The 17,497-nt window shown below is 36.0% G+C and overlaps 1 pseudogene; it reads left to right on the top strand.

Moving 5' to 3' along the window:
• LOC107705231 (catenin delta-2-like) overlaps positions 1-17,497 on the top strand; it is a 371,673-nt pseudogene that overhangs the window by 187,284 nt on the left and 166,892 nt on the right.

Here is a 17,497-nt window from a genome sequence, read left to right as displayed (position 1 = left end):
TCAAATGCATTACATCATTCATTTCAGGGTTTGTACAACCTTTTGAGAGAGAAATTCAAGCACTTTTCAATGACTTTCAAGCATTTCACACAACTATTTCCAGCACTTTAAAGCTCTAAAATTATTCAATTTGAATCTTATTTTTAATGGGATGGCCAAAATATACTTTGTGGTAAACAAACACTTATGTAAAATTTAAAAAATACATCAAATCACAATTATAACCAGTAGACGGCAGCAGAGGAGCACTTATTGGCTTATTAGTCATTCATTTCTACTTTTTCTCTATATTTTGAAATTATAAAATCACTATTATAAAATATAAAATCATCAAGAAATCAGATTTTTTTTCAGATCACACTTTTTTGTGTATGAAGTAAGAAAAGTCACAAAGTGCCTTGAAAAACAAACCTTTTTTCAATTTGCTACTAAATCACACATAATCACTGAAGTTGGTCAGTTCCATATAATGGTATATTTAATAAGAGTGGAATATATAATTTTTCTATATAAAAATTAGATTTTGCACCTGTTACTGTTGTTAATAAAAGTAAATTGTATTATTTAATCTTAACTCAAGCTTAGTGCTTTACTGTCCAATCTGTATAAACAATAAACAAAAGAATAATAAGAAATAAACATGTAATATTATTAGTAACTGCACTTATTAATGCAAAACAATAGTAATTTTATGATTAAATGATCTATATTTTAATACTCCCGCACACCAACCCCAGCGCTACCAAATCTGCTCCTGGCGCCACCATCTGTAGAACTTAGTGGCGCTGGTGTGCCACTGCTCTCAAATGTTAGTCTGGAGCCCTGCATTGTATGTGTTATTTGTCCAGTCCAATTTGAGTATCATCCTGACTTTTTTTTTTATGATTAAAAATAAGATGATAGCTGACCAATGATGTACGTTACCTGTGCAAGACTGACTATAATTCATAAATCTCTGAATGTCAGCATGTTTTTCTATGGTAAAGTGTAACTTTACCACCCTGTCCCACATTTCACCTTTTCTCTTCTTTTTTTGGCAGAGATTAAGAACACAAAGGCTTAAGCGTCTGTTTTATGGAGGATATATTACTTCACCGAAAACTGTCCTAATCTCCTCCCAGAAAGTTGCATGTCATTGATCTTTTCCAGAGTTCAAAGTGGCTTTTAAATAAGTTATTGACTTTGGGCTTTCTGTTAAGGTCGGTGACAAGAGAAAAATGCCACAGGTTTTTGCAATCCAATTCCCGCTTTAAAGTCGAAATAATCAAAACAGATAACGCCTCCGCTGAATAGACATCCCCACCACAACATTCGTTGGGCTTCAGGCGTTAGAACACCACAGCCGAACATAACAGCCCATGAATTATGCATTGAAACTAAGTATATTTACTATAACGGGCTGGAATTACAGTGAGCTCTAACGTTTCGCTAAGGACAGAGTGGCTTTCAATAATTTATCTGATAGCAGGGTGAGTCGAGATAAAGTAGCTGGAGCGCCGTGGAGGTGTCTGATGTGGACACGCTTTTACGTATTATCTGATGGCCAACAAACACTGGCCTCCGCGATCCAGAGGCTTTATTCTTTGAATGGAGCTTGTCCCCGACTCGTTCAGAATGCATTAGTGATCTAAGCGTCACAGGAAGATGTCTTGAAGGCATCTGTCTTAGTGCCTGCTATGTGTAATGTCAGTGTTTCCATTTGTTTCCAGAGGTTTTGTCTGATTATATTATATATCCATGTCACACTCTTTCTTGTACTAAGTCAAAGCGGTATGAAGATTCTGCTGTTGTGAGTCTTGTAAAAGAATATAAAAAATAGATCCCATGTGAAATGTTTCATCATAGAGGAAGTAAAAAAGTAGAGGGACAACACCTGCTGATATTTTATATAATAGTCCAACAGTCCATGGACTTCTGTGATGGGATTAGATATTTCTAGTACAAGTTTATTCCATCCATTAGTTAACTTAACAGCCTGAAATTAAATGAGTAATTAAAAATATCAGCAGCGGAATTTCCCACTGATGCATTTATTTAAAATTAATTAAACATTGATATAATCATGAAGCAAATTAAAACAATGGCAAGTTGCCTTCCATTTATTTTTAAAATGTAGGTAAGCGTTGCTTAATTTAATTATTCAATTAAACAATCAGCAATAATTAACAAAGAAATAAAATAAAAAGAGTGTTGTAACAACGTTTGTAGATCGGGAAGAAGGAGGCGGGAACCGGCGAACGCTTAAACAAAACTTTAATAATAAAATAAACACACAATAGCGCGACAGCCCCTCGCGGACGACTGTCTCGCACAAACAACCAAAACAAATCCAGAAAAAATCCAGGCCTGGTCCTCTCTCGTCTTTCACTGTCGTAGCTCCTCCTTTTATCCTTCCGGAGCTCCTCTGTGGGACTCGAGACCGGTGAGCAGTGCAGGTGTCGCTCATTATCAATTACTCCACCGGCCTCGCTCCGTTCCCATGGCTCTCGGCCACGCCCCCACTCGTCACAAGTGTTTTTTTTGTTTCTTATAAATATTTTATTTATTTAGTTATTAATTTAATTTTTGTTAATATTCTAATTGACAGCATAATAGACTCTGACAGGGGAAAAAAGGGATATTTCTGTATCATTTACTCACTCTCATGTCACTCCAAACCTGTATGCCTTTTTTTTTTTTTTGTAGTTCACCCATGTCAGTTCCAAAGTCTAAAATTAACTGTTTTATTAAATTTTATTTTGAATGCATATTTGAATTTTCTGTTTTTAGTTGTATTTATGCACAGTTGCGTGTTTATTTATTTATTTATCCATTCAATTATTCATAACTTAATTTCTGGTTTTGTTTTATTTTAGTATATTATTCATCCATGCATATGTAATTGCATTTTCAGTTTTTATGAAATAAATACAAGTGCACAATTGCTTTTTTTATTTATGCATGCCTTGTTTTTTCTATTAAACACATGAAGATATTTAAAGAATGTTGGTAACTGAATAGTTTCATATTGACTTGTTTGGTTACCAACATTCTTTAAGTATTTTCTTTAAGTATTTTTCACAGAAGAAAAACATACAAGTTTGGAATGACATGAGAGTTAGTAAATAATGGTGGACCATCGCTTTAATGCATATAGAGCCAATATTTTGCTTAATTATTTAGTTTTTACTTAGTATTGAAATTTATGGTATTAATGGTTTAATTTGGGGGGGGGGGGAGACTTGCAGACTGAGACATTGGAAAAGAGGAGCATGCCTATGAGCACCTCACCACGGAAGCTTTTGAAATCAGTGAAGCTGGTGTTTGGAGGACTGTACGTTGGGGATGGGTGATTGATTCTGTGTGATACAGCATGCAGCGCTGCCCGGCTCTTTGATGTTCAGGTTTTAGCAACACTGCTTTACATGTATGGAGGTGTTATCCTCAGTTAAACTAATCCAGCCGCTGTGTTTTAAGGAGGTGAATGAGAGTGCTGCGGATATCTTGGGCAGGCTTGACTGAGGATGGGGGAAGTCAGATGTGTAAGAGCTGTGTAAGTGTCTTACACTAGGTGAGGAGCTATATTTAGTGTCATTGCTGTGATGCTGTAGCTGTAACCTCTTTAGACATGCTGCTTCAAATGAGAGAATGATTCCCAGGAGGCTGAAAACAACATGCACAAAAACGTACACACAGTATGCATACAAAAGATAGGGAACATGCACCACATTAGAATATTAGCACGAGTGACAGTGATATATCGGCCTGGTCGAGTGTTAGTCATTTAATTATCAACACTGGCCAATTACACTGACCTCCTGGTCAGTGAACAGGTAGTTCACCCATGTCAATTCCAAAGTCTAAAATTAACTATTTAATTTGATTTTGATTTATTTTATTTTATTGGTTTAATTTTATTTATGCACAATTGCATTTTCTGTTTATTTATTTATTTATTTAATGCATTTCTTGGTTTAATTTTGTTATTATTTTATGTATCCATGCATGGACAATTACATTTTCAGTTTTTATATTTTTATGTATGTATGCATGAATAATTACATTTTCTTTCTTTCTTTCTTCACAATTGCATTTGAAGCTTTTAGATTTTTTTTATTTATGCATATTCATAACTGCAGTTCTTGTTTTAATTTATTATTTTATGTAACCATGCATAATTGCATTGTTTTATTTTATTTTATTTGTTTATGCATAATTAATTAATTATTTTTGTATTATTATTTTATATATGCATTTCATTTTATTTTATTATTATTTTTTATTTATCTATGCACAAATGCATTTTATGTTTTAAAGGGGACCTATTATGCCCCTTTTTACAAGATGTAAAATAAGTCTCTGATGTCCCCAGAGGGTGTATGTAAAGTTTTAGCTCAAAATATGAGCCAAAACGCGCTGTTTTTTGTGTTTGTCCCTTTAAATGAAAATGAGCTGGTGCTCCCGCCTCCCCTTTCAGAAGAGGGTGGAGTTTCTAGAGCTCGCGCACCGGCATCATGCCAGCAATAACAGAACACTCTCTCACGCACTGAAAATGTCAGAAACTGCTAGTAGCGGTGTTCAGCCATATATGTTCGAACCGGTGTCGTGCCGAATTCTGCACCCTGCCAGATTATTTATGAATTACACAGACGGGGAGCACGGCGCTATAAAAATAACAACATAGCTGGTCTCATGGTGCCATCGCGTGCTAACACAAACTTTAAGTCCCGAATATGATTATGAGCTAGACAAATTCAAGCGGTCGATTTCACATTGCTTTCATGTTTAATTTTTAACTACCACAGTCCTAGTCACGATCATTCTGGTAGCATGTGAAGGCAGCATTAGTGAAAACAGACAGACAATGGTAGCTTTAGCAACATTAGCCTTACAGAGTGCCAAGAAGCTCTTTCAGAAAGGCAATTTGAAAAACAAACGCATGATACTTACTTATTCTAGATGGCGTAACGTTAGCTGGATCATGAACAGTACACTGTACACGAACAGGCACTGCTCCATCCTTCAGGAGCAACTTTTGTGCAAAACCTGCTTTATACTGACCCTCATTCACAAAGCAGTGTACAATGATTTGTGCAGACATAAACGAATTTATGTAGAGTTGAGGGAGCATTTTCTTCAAAAACAAAATTAATCCACCTCGTCTTCAGTGGCTCAGATTTCGGGAGTAAATGGAGAGAGCTATGTGGATTAATACATCCAGCAACAGAACACCTAAAACGCTTGGGAGACATTCTCGTCAGTGCAGCAATGGCGGACTGTGTACAACTCGCTGTGAACTCGCTCAGGGCGGTTCTACGTTAAAACGGCAGTGTCTGTCAACATTCATGGGTGGGGCCTGTGGCTAATGTGACGTCACATTAGCACCAATGCTAAAAATAGGCCATTGGGAGACGCTGCTTATTATTTATGTGGATTTAAAAAAAAGGAGTGGGTGGATTTTTATCATTATAGGGTGGTTGTGTACACAGACTGCCAACACACATTTATGTCCAAACACCTTGCAAAAGTGAATTTTGCATAATAGGTCCCCTTTAACATTTATTTATTTTTTAATTAATTAATTTATTTATTTAGTAGGGCTGTCAGTTTAACGCGTTAACTTAATTAGTTATGGAAAAAAATAACGCGATTGACATATTTTAATGCAGTTAACGCACTGGCCCCGCCCCCAGACCTGTACATCATCTTACATTTCATACAGTTGACTGTTGACAAATATGATGCAGGGCAAAAACTCCATAAACAAAGTTATGCCCTAAAATTCAAGATATTGGGCCAAAATGCCCATGTATGAGTTTTTGTCTCATATTTATATCATATGATAAGCAGTATCACACCAGCAGTGAGAGCAATAGACTATCACACGAGTGCTGATTTTGTCACGAAGAACACGAGTGCAAATCATAGACTGTAAATAAGAAGTTAATATTGTGTTATATTTTTAAACACAATATTGTGTGTTTTTGTTCAATTTTGCCAACGAAAATATTAACTATAAAGCCACCGCAGAACTGTTGTGCGTCTCCGAGCAACACAGCAGTGTTTAGTTTCTGAATGAGTTTTGAACGAATCGTGTGAACCAATGATTCATGAATCAGCCATTTGAACGAATCATAAAGGCATTTACCGCCACTTGCTGGCAGATTTAGTTTCTTCTTTAGAAGAATTATTAAAATAATAAATAAATAAAAACATTAAAGGGATAGTTCACCATAAATAAAAAAATAAATTCTGTCATCATTTACTCACCCTCATGTTGCTTCAAACCTGAATGACTTACTTACTTTTGCACAACATAAAAGAAGGTATTTTGAAGACTGTTGGTAACTAAGCTGTTTTGGTCGCTAGTGACTTTCATTGCATGAACAAAAAATACTGAGATGTTTCTCAAATCATCTTCTTTTATGTTCCATATTTTATGTTAGGCCATTGTTTTCTAAATATTTAACACAATAATAGCTTTAAATTATGTTTTGAGGTTATTTTCACAGCCAAATTTAGTTTGCGACTAGTTAGATTAATTAAATCGCAGCACCCTGTAATTAATTAGATTAAAAATTGTAATCGACTGACAGCCCTATTGTTTAGTCATGCATTCATAACTGCATTTCTTGTTTTATTTTGTTATTATTTTATGTGTCTATACATGCACAATTATATTTTCAGTTTTTATATATTTTTTATGTATGCATGAATAATTGTATTTTCTCTTTTTCTTTCTTTCTTTCTTTCTTTCTTCACAATTGCATTTTCAGCTTTTAATTTTTTATTTATGCATGTATTCATAAATGCATTTCTTGTTTTAATTTATTTTATGTAAACATGCATAATTGCATTTTGTTGTATTTATTTTTTAATGCATGCATAATTGCTTTTTTATTATTACTATTTTATATAGGCATTTTATTTTATTACTTTATTTTATGCATGGCATGCAATGTGCAATACTTATCTGGCATAATGAGAAATGAAGATCAGAATTTTTGTGACGGCATTAAAGGGATAGTTCAGCAAGCGGACTCTCATGACTGTTCTGTTGCTTTTGATCATCTTTAATAGCATCTGAGACTTCACCTTACAATGCCATGAAGTCTGATGATGATTTGGTCAAGGGTCCAGGGCAGAGGAAAGCTTTAGGTTAACCAAAGCTGCATTGCATTCCCCACGTCTGATCAGAGGTTTTCAGATCAGTTGGAACATAAATGAGAGCAGCAGGCTATTATGGACTCGAATAATGCACCAATTTTCTTATCTCTCCAGACCAGCTTGATGGATCTGTCTGATACAGGAGCCATAGATTATTGTGTAGCGCGAGGAGAGCAGACAACATCCTCCTCCTGAGAAACCTGAGATGCTTTAACCCGAGCTGTTTTTAAAGGGACAGTGTTTTGTGAGGGAAAAAACAATCATTATTTTCACAGTATGTTTCAGGAGCAGCTAATCTCTGATTGAGACTGATAGTGCAAACATGGGTCTGCTGAAAGCTACATGAGGGTTGATAGCATCTTGACAAACTATGAATTGTTGATAGAATCTGGTTTGCTGTCAGGTTGGCCCAGAAGCGCTCTCCAAACACGCAGTCAGGCCGCTGCTGGTTATCTGTGTAATCTGACAGGAATGGACATTTTGGTCATTATGTTTGCTCAAGTATTTGACAGATAAATCAAATCGAGAGAGGGTGTAGAGGACACACATGGCATAATTAAAATTCTATATAAAATTATAAAATAAAATTATTGTGTCATATTTAGTGCTGGGCAACGATTAATCACGATTAATCGTATCCAAAATAAAGGTTTTTGTGTACATAATATATGTGTGTGTACTGTGTATATTTATTATGTATATATAAATACACACAAATGCATGTATATATTTAAGAAAAATATGTTATGTTTCTATATTAAATATATTTATATATAAAATAAATTATATGAATATAAAAGTATACATGTAAATATTTTCAAAATATATATTGTATGTGTGTCTTCATATATACGTAATAAATATAACAGTATACACACATATATAAACAAAAACTTTTATATTGGATGTGATTAATCGTTGCCCAGCACTAATTATATTATATCAAATTTATAATAGAATATAATGTATAATAGAAAATAATTTAGATTGCTTCAAATCCTGTAATAATCTATCTATCTATCTATCTATCTATCTATCTATCTACCTATCTTGCCAGTGTTTAAATATGGTTGTAGAGGACTTTTTATATTGTATACTATATAATATGATTTTTATATAGTATAGTATATAAAATATATAATATATAGTATAGACAAAGTTGTAAATAAAACAAATATTATCGGAGTTGTTTCACACATAAGTTAGTGTTACTTGCTGTTTCTTCATAATTATTTGTGGAATTTACTAACAATTTCTGAGTGAAAAGTGTTTCTATTATTAGTAGTATTTTTTCCCCAAGTGTAGCAGTTTAATTTCAGTCACTAATAAGTCTCTAATAAAAGACTGTTAAAAGTCACATGACACTTACAGCTCAGGTGATTGGCTCAAAAATGTTATCGTCCAGTGAGCATGGATATTAAAAGTATTCCAAATATGGCTAGTTTTGGATTGGACATTAAAAGTTTGCTCTAAAGTAGGTTGTTTAATTGATTCATTTGTATTGGTGTATGTTTAATTGTGATTGTAAGTTTTATAAATGTGGAATTTTATTGTCATTTTTGTATTTATAATACAATGCCAGTGTACCTGTCACCAGGAGTGAAGTTTGTGCTTAACATAAAGGACCACAATGCAAACAAGTTTTTAACTTTATTGTTTTCCTTGACAAATTGAGTGTATTTCACTACTTTTTTGTGTAATAAATCAAATCAAAATCAAATCAGCAAAGATAACAAATTTAGAGGGGATTCCGCACCAGTTGGTGTACATTGATGCATTGATGACACAAAGAATTGCTATAAAATGATACCACAACCACTAACTTTTTCAAAAATGGGGGCTTTTTGCCACATTTTTGTGTATAGTTGTTATAAAATGTTTTGAAGTTTGGATAAAAGAGTCAGCACTGTTATTGCGTTTCAAGGAGTTCTGTTTGCTGACACCCCCACACAAACATTAAAACACTTCATTTTTCTCGCTTTCTCTCCTCTCGCACATTCTTCTGCTTGGGTTTTCTCTTGTCATTTTAATCCCCATCTCTCGTGCTGTCTTTCGCTTGCTCGTTCTTTCCTTCTCTCTCTATTTCAGTCCTCCCCTTCTAATAAATTATGTATGCCATTTCTGCCAGGCTGAGAGCTGCATCGCTGCCTTGCTGAAATTGCTCTCTCTCTTTCTCTCCGTCTCTCTCTCTCTCTCGCTCTGGCGCTCTGCACACAGGACCGAGTCTGCTCTCTCAGAGCTCACTGCAGCTCAGCTCGAACCCAGAGGGCTCGCTCCAGTACTCCGCCAGCTACCATAGTAACCAGACCCTGGCCCTGAGCGACTGCTTGTCCGCACAACAATCTCAGCAGCCTCAGCCCCCTCCGCGCTCCAGCGGGCAGCCCGGAGGAGCCGTGCACAGCTACAACCAGGTGAGCGCAGCTTCTTTCCTCTTTTTCTCCGACTCCTGTAATACATCCATCTTTCAGTTTTGTATTTTCACCGAGACGACTCGTGATCAGGGATGTTGTGGTGCTTTTGCATTGTTTTTTTGGGGGGGGACTGGCACGAAACAATTTCCTGGGCTCCAGCTGGGATCATGTTTCAAGCTGCTGCCTAAAAAGTGATTTCGAGACCTGATTAAAGCAATTAACTGCAAGACCGAAGCATTTGCTAGCAGACGCCAGCGGTACTGCATTGCATCGAGCGGCAAGCGTGTGCGCGACAAACTTTGTCATTATCCTGGGAGTTAAATTGTGCCCTGTTGATGAGACTGTAATTACAGCAAACCCTGCAGGGCGGTTTCTCCCAACTTTCATTTCTTTTAAACGAGTCTAGCGCACCTGCTATGAGCTACAAACATTGCGGTAAAAAGGTACGGTTTCTGTTCAGTCCACAATAATTTCCTCCATGTTCGCTAATTAACTGACTGTTTAACACATGCAAATGAAGAAGAAGAGCTTGAGCAGTTGGTCACGATAAAGCTGACATTGGCACATCCTCTCTCTCTCTCACTCGCTCGCTCACCCTCCCTTTTGCTCTCTTCTCTCTCTCATCCTTTGACACTTTTAATGAACACATAGGCCCTCTGTCTTTTAATGAAAGATGCCCAGTGTCCTCGGCCTTCCGGACTTGTTTCTGAGAGAGTCGAGGGGGGCCTTGCTGCAAAGATTCTTTGAAAACATTCTCATTTTAAATTAATGCAGTTTCTCTGGCTTACAAGTGTGCTTTCTTAATAGTGAAAGCAGAAACTGCATAGTGTTTCTTTCTCTCCTGTATTTGTGCGGACTGTCGGCTTGATTCTGTGGAGGGTAATCTGAAGAGCGCTTGTCTGCTCTAGGATGGGTTTATATAACACAACGCATCAGTTAGGTGCTTTTATGTAGATATTTTTAACACCATAAACCTCTTGTTCCCTAAATAATTCATCTACATCAGGAACCAGTAGCAGTCTCTTCAAGTAGGTGTTCCTCTGCTCTCTGTGCCTGGATGTGGTTCCCCCTCTGAGCTAGAGAGAGAGTGAGAGATGGAGAGATAAAGTATTTGGCAGAGGAATGATGGTATAATTGCATTACACCTAGGTGTAACATGATATCGAGCTATTAAACGCCTTTTTTTTAAGTCTTCACAATCCTATCTTGAGAGGTTTTTTTTCTTCTTCTTCAGAGGATTCTTCCATCTCTACCATCAAAGTCTTTTCAGTAGGAGCTGCAAAATCCTGAAAATAAAGATTAAAGTTACTACCGAAAGGCTTTTTGCAGACTGAGAACATATTCTCTAGTTCTTTATAGTAAACCATCTCCAAGCAGGGCTTCAGGATAGATAGAATCAGTATGCTGCTTTAAAGACTCTACATCAAGAATGAAGTGATTAAGATTTGGCCAAGTTGGTCAAGCGTTTTGTACAAGCACTGTCCCATGTGAAGCTTTGGGAATGTGACAAATTGCGTGCTGCCACGAGAAAAATGTGCATTCTTGTATGTCAGCAGAACAAAGGACATCTTATCTATCTATCTATCTATCTATCTATCATCTATCTATCTATCTATCTATCTATTTTTTATTGCATTTTTTTTATTGCATTTTACAGTTTGTTTATTATTTTAGTTATTTTTTAAATTGATGTATAGGTGTTATTGCTTTTATTAGTTGTGCAAAAATGTTGACATTCAAAGCCCTACCTGCCAAAATCATAATCAGCAAAGATTTTTAGAGTAAATTCAGGTGCTGAAAATTGCAGCACTTTGTTCTTTTCATCTCAATGACAAAAGTGGCCCAATTTTTCTGAATTAGCCAGCTCAACAACTCTATCCACCGAGAACTGTTCTTGATAGGGGATTGCTCATAGATGGTGCAAAGCACCACTGAAGAGTTTTTTTGTTTATGAATGCAGCGTATAGGCAAACAGAGCGGGGTTTAGCTTTAAATGTCATACAATTTTCCTGCACAATAATTCTCTCCGTCTTAAAGACCTTTGCCTCATATTTATTCAACTTTCCAGACTATTTAAATATTATTACCTGATATCAATGCAATGAAGGAGGAAAAAACTCAGCTAAGCTTTTTCCCCCCCACTGGAAATTACACTGACTGCCAGTTTAAAAATAACCTAATTTATTCTGAATAAGAATAATCAGGTTTCATGCTTTCTGTAAATGAGAAACAGTGGAACCAATGTTTCATTGTAATCACCCACAATCGTCTTGATGATTATGAGGAATCTAAAGGAAGAAATGTTTATTCACACGCCAAAGCGTCTTTCTAAATGACTGGCACTGCGCCAGCGTTAATTTGCCTGGGTTTATCTGCGCACGCCTGCCCTTCTGAATTACAGGCGATACAACATTCATTGACATAAGGGGTGGTGATCCCGTGAGGAAATGCGACATATGGCCGTGCATGTATATGCAATAACTTCCGTTTACAGGCATTTTTATGTTTTCAGGATACATGCTTCATCTGTTACTTTCAAGGGAATTATTATGATTTTTAAGGCTTTCTGAAGAATTTATGCCCTTGTCTCATACATTACCATTTGAATATCAAGTAAACCATCTTGAAGGGATAGTTTTTCACCCAAAATTGAAAATTCATTTACTCACCCTCGTGTCATGCCAAACCTGTGACTGACTTTCTTCTGTCGAACACAAAAAAATATTTTGAAGAATGTTTTTTGTCCATTTTTGTCATTATGAAAGTTTACTGAACAAAAAAAAATAAAAATAACTCCCAAAAGGCCATAAAGACTACAATAAATATGTCAACACAAACCTCAAATTCCATGATGTTTGGTCACACGACATGCAAGAACTTATGTGTTTTTTAATTAATTTATTTTTAAATGTCTCCTAAGCTCACCCAGGCTGAATTTAATTAATCATAATAAAGTGAAAACTGTAATATTCTGAAATATTATTACAATTTAAAATAACAGTTTTCTATATTAATACATTAATAATGTTTATTTATTCCTGGCATGTCAAAGCTGAATTTTCATCAGCCGTTACTCCAGTCTTCAGTGTCACATGATCATTCAGAAATCATCCTAATATGCTGTTTTGCTGCTCAAGAAACATTTCTGATTGTTATCAATGTTGAAAACAGTTGTGCTGCTGGATATTTTTTTGTGTAAACCATGATACATTTATTTTTTTCTGGATTCTTTAATAAATAGAAAAAAAAAACTTACTAACCCAAACTTTTTTTTTTTTTTTTATTTGAATTTATTTATTTTTTACATATTTTTCCTTTTTTAGGATCTGTTATGATTAGATATAACAGTAATCTGTCTCTCCCCACAGGTGACATCTAACCGTGCAGCCCAGCTCGCGGCGGGCGACTCTTGTCAGAGCCATGGCAGTGCCCTGCTGTCTGATTCCCAGCACCCCTCTGCAGTGTCCGGCCCGGGCCTGTATTACTCCAGCTCTACTCTGCCTGCCCAGCGCGTCAGCTCACCCCTGAACTCAATGCAGTCCACGGCGGCCAGCGGATCCCCAGCTAAACTGCAGCGTCTGGGCTCGGCCTCCGACACACCCGGCTACGCCACCACCCAGCGCCTGCCCTCCTCGTCCTCCTCAGCCTCCCCCAAGCCTTCCCCAGGCAGGCTTGCGAAATCCTATAGCAGTAGCTCACCGATCAATGCGGTGGGCATCGGAGGATCGCCCGGTACTCACGCTTCAGGCTCCCCTCACCGGTTGATGTCTCCGCCCAATAACGCGTCGCCTATCTATCAGCAGCTGCAGACTGCGGGAGTGTCGACTTACGCTACGCTTTCACCCACCAAAAGGCTGGTGCACTCATCTGAGCAGTACAAGATATCGCACGATCTCTACGCCACCGCCACTCTACAGAGACCAGGCAGTCTTGCTGGTGAGTAACAACTCTTGACCTGCCTTTGATTCGCCAACTGGGATTTAACAAACATTGTGTGGGTGTTTCTGTGCGGATGTTTTTGAAGCGTGAAATACTTTCAGATGCCCAAAAAAACAGTACAAGTCCATTACTTGCTGTAATCTGGGAATTTATTTTCTTTGAAACGCTCAACTATAATCTCATTTCAAACAGCAGCAGGAAACAATACAAGTGCGTCAGTGTGCAGAGAACTTGTGGTAGTTGGTGACTAGTTGGCAGACTGTTTGAAACATGTATAATTGATTTTGATCAGCTTTGAAGTGAAGGAGCATTGGCACTGACAGCGGTTTGAGGCGACCGGAAGCCATTCGTTTTCAGTTAGAGCTGAATTGAGGCAATATGAGCGACTATGCAACAAAATTGAGTTTAAAAGTGTGGTGATGCAATTCAGCAACTACCAATGAGAATATGATCCTGTGTATGATACATTTGGATACTGCAGTCGAGTAGCAAGCAACAGAATAGTGACTTGTTGATCGTTAGCCATTTAATCACTGTCATTGTGAACAAAACTGAAATAAGTTGTTGAAGTACTAAAATTACTAAAACTGAAATAAAAATAAATTACAGCTAAATATAGATATAAAAAGAAATAACAATAAAAAAACATAAAATAAAATAAAGAAAATATAAAATAGCTCATTTAAAATATTTATAAATACTATAATAGTATATAAATAATACTAAAATACTAACACTGGTAGGTGGTGACAAATAATTGTCTTTTTGAAAGAGTCAGTGAATCATTCATTCAGCGGTTCAGGAATTATTGAAGTGAATGTTCTAATGAGTAAATCAGTGAATCACTCATATTCATTCAACTTATTTGTTCAACAACATTGATTCATTCCGGAAAGACACAGATTAATATCTTTATGACTGATTATATTAATTCATAAATCCAATTTGCTCAACAAATCTGGAAAGAATCAAGTGAATGTCTATTCAAAAACACAGATTCATTAACACTACTTTTAATCAAAGAAGTGCAACAGTTGATTGTGCTTGGACTTTGTTTGGATTTTAATTGGCAGAGCAAAAATTCACAAAGTAACATATATATTTTGCATTCTTAGCTCGATTGCTTCTAACATTGAGAGAAAACTTACAAACAAACATCAGAGTTCGAACATCAGTGACTTCTCTGTTATCAGAATTGGATAAATACCCATGGGACCTGGCCTGGGTAAATAAACACAACTCTTAAAGCAGACAGACAAATCTGATACTTGTATTAGTTTTCACATAGAAAGCACCTAGGGAACCACATTTGTTTCCTATGCATGCTTTCTTTGCTGATCCCTACATTCAGCCCCTTAAGTCTAGAGACTTCAGCTCTTCTTTTGAAGGAACATAGCACTTTGATATGAAGACTCGTTCTCGCTCCACAGTTAGACATCAAAGAGGTGCTGTAACAATTCATTTATTCAGTCATATACCATACGTGGCTGAGATTGTAATTAGTGGTTACTTTTTCCGTAAATCTTGTAGAAAATGATCTCAATCAATCTTAGGACAAAGATGATAGGCTTTGATAAAAAAAAAAAACACCTCCTACTGATGCTTTTAAAGCGAAATGCTTTTAAAGTCCTTAATGTTTTTGGTGTAATAGCTTCATTAATTGCTTTAGCCTGTTAGTTTTCAATTTCCGTTTATCACAGTACACAATAGTCTGCTTTTATTAATTGATAGCATCCCAATTCACACTTCTAAGGGCATTTGCATTAGTTATTTGTTAAAAGGCACCAATTGTAAACTGTATATAAGAAAATATCTGTTTTCTATTTTATTTTATTTCCCTATTTAATTTATTCCTGTGTTACTCCAGCCTTCAGTGTCACATGATCCTTGAGAAATCATTCTAATTTGTTGATTTAATGCTCAACATATTTCTCAGGATTGTTTGATGAAAAAAAAGTTCAAAAGACCAACATTTATATGAATTAAACATGATTTGTAACATCAGGGTTATTAATAGTTAGCTAAAACTATAGTTAATTAGTTATATTATAGTTATATATAGTTATATTATAGTTATATTACTATAGTTATATTATAGTTAACTAAAACTTAAACAAAAATAAATAAATAAAATAAAAATAAAATTTCTTTAAAAATAAAATAAATTAATAATTTATTTTTAAAAAATGTTTATCTGACCCCAAAGCTTTTAAACGTAGTGTTCAAAATGGTATTTAATTATTTATTTTTTTCTTAAATTTATTAGCATTAATTTAATAGAATTACTATGTATACACCAAACTGCATCTTAGATGGCATCCAATAATGCACTGAAAAATGATAAAATAAAACTCAAGATTATTGGAGTACGTTTTACAAGAAAATACTATTTCAGTCTTTCTTCTTGTTGTTTCTTTGTAATTTTTTGTGTAAAATTTACTAGTAATTTCTGAGTGAAAAGTGTTTCAAAATAAATCATACACAATTTTTTTTTCAATGTGTACTTCTACGCAAGTTATTTTATTCTAAAAATCAAGTGATGCACATTTTAAACAACCAGTGTTTAGAGATGTTCTATGCAATAAAGCCAGAAAACACAGTTTCATTCAGAGCGGGAGGCTTGTTATCTAAATCACCTGCTTAACAGGCCGATTGCGGAACAGTGTAAGGTATTGTTGATTACAGCCCTATATTATCTGCCACATTGTCAGCCCTTCATCAAACCCACCGAGGGAAACAGTGGCACATTGGGAAACAGCAGGCCAGTGCCAAACTATCACTCAGCCCGTGCTGAGCCATCACCGGCTCTCCCGCTTGTCTCTTTGATTAAAGTCCGGCATCCCGTGGCCGTATACCTCCACCAGTATCCGTACAGTGGTAGCAGCCCAGTACACCCACCAGTGCACTGACCGGAAGCTGATTAGATTTGAAGGCAATTACGTTGTATAGACGGGAGACTTTGTTTGCAAGGCTTCCCTGATTTCTGGAGGGAATTTGATGCATTGGTGAGCCTGTCTTTAATGATGTAGTATTCGGAGAGATTGTCGGTGAGGGGCTGATGATGTGTGTCATTACAGCCGGAGGCCATGCGAGAGACAATAGCAGAGTTGGACTCATACTAAGACCGAGAAAGATGGACTTTAGTGCTTGTCTTACTTCTGCAAAAGCTAAACTATGTGCAAGTGTTGTGTAAATCAGGGTAAACAGTACAGAAACATTGTGTTTTGAGGAAAAGCATTATTTTCTGGGCTAACTTGAGTGGTTAAAATGACTCTTGAATAAGCTTATCACTTCACATGAGCATCAACGTGAAAGCACTATGAAAATACAGGCCTATTTAGAGAAAATCTATTTGTAGAGCTAGAAAATTGATGCCTTTTTGAAAGTAAAGACTGTATTTTGCTATTATTTTTTATTTAAGACTCTTTATATAAGACTCTGTATTTTGCTTTTATTATTTGTTACTTTAGGGGCGTGCGGAGAACAAAGTAACGCAGGGTTAGTTGTAACACTCATGGTTTGAATATGTCCACACATGCTAGCATAACAAAATTTACAGTATTTATTAGTTACCATATCAACATTATATAGAAAAAAAGTGTGCCAAAATTCAAAAATCTTTTGAGGATATCAATGAACATTTATTTTACCATAGAAAAATTTAAATTCTGGCTTAAAGGGGTCATATGATGCGATTTCAATTTTTCCTTTCTCTTTGGAGTGTTACAAGCTCTTGGTGCATAAAGAAGATCTGTAAAGTTGCAAAGACTAAAGTCTCAAATCCAAAGAGATATTCTTTATAAAAGTTAAGAGTCAACCACGCCTACCTAAATCACGCAAAGAAAGAAGGCTTAACTTTTATTCTCGCTGTAGTTTTGTTGTTGCCGCCGCCATGTCGTGAAGGCGCAGTGTGTTTCATTGTGAAAGCGAAACTACTTTGTTTGGCCTTCCAAAAGAGGACGATATTCGCTTCGTCATGCCTGGAGCTGATCCGTGCTGGT

This window comes from Sinocyclocheilus rhinocerous, unplaced genomic scaffold (assembly GCF_001515625.1).
Source record: "Sinocyclocheilus rhinocerous isolate Xijiao unplaced genomic scaffold, SAMN03320098_v1.1 scaffold594, whole genome shotgun sequence".
NCBI classification, from domain to species: Eukaryota; Metazoa; Chordata; class Actinopteri; order Cypriniformes; family Cyprinidae; genus Sinocyclocheilus; species Sinocyclocheilus rhinocerous.
Note: the sequence above shows the minus strand (reverse complement) of the source record. Positions and strands in the feature narration are given on the sequence as shown.